Genomic DNA, 3,554 nt, shown 5'->3' with positions numbered 1-3,554 from the left:
TGTGTGTGTGTATCTCTCTGGGTGTGTGTATCTGTGTCAGTGTGTGTGTCTGTGTGCATGTGTCTGTGTGTGTGTCTGTGTGTGTGTCTGTGTTTGTGTCTGTGTGTGTGTCTGTGTGTGTGCGTCTGTGTGTTTGTGTCTCTGTGTGTCTCTGTGTGTGTGTGTCTGTGTGTGTGTCTGCGTGTGTGTGTCTGTGTGTCTGTCTGTGTGTGTGTGTGTGTGTCTGTGTGTGTGTGTCTTTGTGTCTATCTGTGTGCGTTTGTCTGTGTGTTTGTCTGTGTGTGTGTGTCTGTGTGTCTGTGTGCGTGTGTCTGTGTTCGTGTGTCTGTGTGTGTGTCTGTGTGTGTTTTGTGTGTCTGTGTCTGTGTGTGTGTCTGTCTGTGTATGTGTCTGTGTGTGTGTCTGTGTGTGTGTGTCTGTGTGTGTCTGTCTGTGTGTCTGTGTCTGTGTGTGTGTCTGTCTGTGTGTGTGTCTGTGTGTGTGTCTTTGTGCGTGTGTCTGTGTATGTGTCTGTGTGCGTGTGTCTGTGTGTGTGTCTGTGTGTGTGTCTGTGTGTGTTTCTGTGTGTCTGTCCGTGTGTCTGTGTGTGTGTCTCTCTGTGTGTGTGTGTCTGTCTCTGTGTTTGTGTCTGCGTGTGTGTGTCTGTGTGTGTGTGTCTGTGTGTGTGTGTCTGTGTGTGTGTGTCTGTGTGTGTGTCTGTGTGTGTGTCTGTGTGTGTCTGTGTGTGTGTCTGTGTGTGTGTCTGTGTGTGTGTGTCTATCTGTGTGTCTGTGTCTGTGTGTGTGTCTGTCTGTGTATGTCTCTGTGTGTGTGTCTGTGTGTGTGTGTCTGTGTGTCTGTGTCTGTGTGTGTGTCTGTCTGTGTGTGTGTCTCTGTGTGTGTCTTTGTGCGTGTGTCTGTGTATGTGTCTCTTTGCGTGTGTCTGTGTGTGTGTCTGTGTGTGTCTCTGTGTGTGTCTGTCTGTGTGTCTGTGTCTGTGTGCGTGTCTGTCTGTGTGTGTGTCTGTGTGTGTGTCTTTGTGCGTGTGTCTGTGTATGTGTCTGTGTGTGTCTCTGTGTTTGTGTCTGTGTGTGTCTGTCAGTGTGTGTGTGTGTCTGTGTGTGTCTCTGTCTGTGTGTGTCTGTCTGTGTGTGTGTCTGTGTGTGTGTCTGTCTGTGTGTGTGTCTGTGTGTGTGTCTGTGTGCGTGTGTCTGTGTGTGTCTGTGTGTGTGTCTGTGTGCGTGTGTCTGTGTGTGTGTGTCTGTGTGTGTCTGTCTGTGTGTGTGTCTGTGTGTGTGTCTGTGTGTGTGTCTGTCTGTGTGTGTGTGTCTGTGTGTGTGTCTGTGTGTGTCTGTCTGTGTGTCTGTGTCTGTGTGTCTGTCTGTCTGTGTGTGTGTCTGTGTGTGTGTCTCTGTGTGTGTCTGTGTGTGTGTCTGTCTGTGTGCATGTGTCTGTGTGTGTGTGTCTGTGTGTGTGTCTCTGTGTTTGTCTCTGTGTGTGTCTGTCGGTGTGTGTGTGTCTGTGTGTGTGTCTGTCTGTGTATGTCTGTCTGTGTGTGTGTCTGTGTGTGTCTGTCGGTGAGTCTGTGTCTGTGTGCGTGTCTGTGAGTGTGTCTGTCTCTGTGTGTGTATCTGTCTGTGTGTGTGACCGTCTGTGTGTGTCTGTGTGTGTGTCTGTGTGTGTGTCTGTCTGTGTGCGTGTCTGTGTGTGTGTCTGTCTGTGTGTGTGTATCTGTGTGTGTGTCTCTGTGTGTGTCTGTCTGTGTGGGTCTGTCTGTCTGTGTGTGTGTCTGTGTGTCTGTCTGTGTGTGTGTATCTGTCTGTGTGTGTGTCTGTCTGTGTGCATGTGTCTGTATGTGTGTCTGTCTGTGTGTGTGTCTGTGTGTGTGTCTGTGTGTGTGTCTGTCTGTGTGTGTGTGTCTGTGTGTGTGTCTGTGTGTGTCTGTCTGTGTGTCTGTGTCTGTGTGTCTGTCTGTCTGTGTGTGTGTCTGTGTGTGTGTCTCTGTGTGTGTCTGTGTGTGTGTCTGTCTGTGTGCATGTGTCTGTGTGTGTGTGTCTGTGTGTGTGTCTCTGTGTTTGTCTCTGTGTGTGTCTGTCGGTGTGTGTGTGTCTGTGTGTGTGTCTGTCTGTGTATGTCTGTCTGTGTGTGTGTCTGTGTGTGTCTGTCGGTGAGTCTGTGTCTGTGTGCGTGTCTGTGAGTGTGTCTGTCTCTGTGTGTGTATCTGTCTGTGTGTGTGACCGTCTGTGTGTGTCTGTGTGTGTGTCTGTGTGTGTGTCTGTCTGTGTGCGTGTCTGTGTGTGTGTCTGTCTGTGTGTGTGTATCTGTGTGTGTGTCTCTGTGTGTGTCTGTCTGTGTGGGTCTGTCTGTCTGTGTGTGTGTCTGTGTGTCTGTCTGTGTGTGTGTATCTGTCTGTGTGTGTGTCTGTCTGTGTGCATGTGTCTGTATGTGTGTCTGTCTGTCTGTGTGTCTGTGTGTGTGTCTGTGTGTGTGTTTGTGTGTCTGTGTGTGTGTCTGTCTGTGTGTGTCTGTGTGTGTCTATCTGTGTGTCTATGTCTGTGTGTGTGTCTGTCTGTGTTTGTGTCTGTGTGTGTGTCTCTGTGTGTGTGTTTGTTTGTGTGTCTGTGTGTGTGTCTGTGTGTGTGTGTGTCTGTCTGTGTGTGTGTCTGTGTGTGTGTCTCTGTGTGTGTCTGTGTGTGTGTCTGTGTGTGTGTCTGTGTGTGTGTGTGTGCGTGTGTGTGTCTGTGTGTGTGTCTGTGTGTGTGTGTCTGTGTGTGTCTGTCTGTGTGTCTGTCTGTGTGTGTGTCTGTGTGTGTGTCTTTGTGCGTGTGTCTGTGTATGTGTCTGTGTGCGTGTGTCTGTGCGTGTGTCTTTGTGCGTGTGTCTGTGTGTGTCTGTCTGTGTGCGTGTGTCTGTGTGCGTGTGTCTGTGTGTGTGTCTGTGTGTGTGTTTCTGTCTGTGTGCGTGTGTCTGTGTGTGTGTGTCTGTGTGTGTGTGTCTGTGTGTGTGTGTCTGTGTGTGTCTGTGTGCATGTGTCTGTTTGTATGTCTGTGTGTGTGTGTCTGTGTGTGTGTCTGTGTGTGTCTGTCTGTCTGTGTGTGTGTATCTCACTGGGTGTGTGTATCTGTGTCTGTGTGTCTGTCTGTGTGCATGTGTCTGTGTGTGTGTCTGTGTTTGTGTCTGCGTGTGTGTGTCTTGTGTGTGTCTATGTGTGTGTGTCTGTGTGTGTGTCTGTGTGTGTGTCTGTGTGTGTGTCTGTGTGTGTGTCTGCGTGTGTGTGTCTGTGTGTCTGTCTGTGTGTGTGTGTCTGTGTGTATGTGTCTGTGTGTGTGTCTGTGTGTGTGTGTCTGTGGGTGTGTCTGTCTGTGTGCATGTGTCTGTGTGCGTGTGTCTGTGTGTGTGTCTGTGTGTGTGTGTCTGTGTGTGTATCTGTCTGGGTGCGCGTCTGTGTGTGTGTGTCTGACTGTGTGTGTGGCTGTCTGTGTGTGTGTGTCTGTATGTGTGTCTGTCTGTGTGCATGTGTCTGTGTGCGTGTGTCTGTGTGTGTGTCTGTGTGTGTGTCTGTGTGTGTGTCTGTG

Source organism: Giraffa tippelskirchi, chromosome X (assembly GCF_054371585.1).
Source record: "Giraffa tippelskirchi isolate mGirTip1 chromosome X, T2T-mGirTip1v1.2.pri, whole genome shotgun sequence".
NCBI classification, from domain to species: domain Eukaryota; kingdom Metazoa; phylum Chordata; class Mammalia; order Artiodactyla; family Giraffidae; genus Giraffa; species Giraffa tippelskirchi.
Note: the sequence above shows the minus strand (reverse complement) of the source record.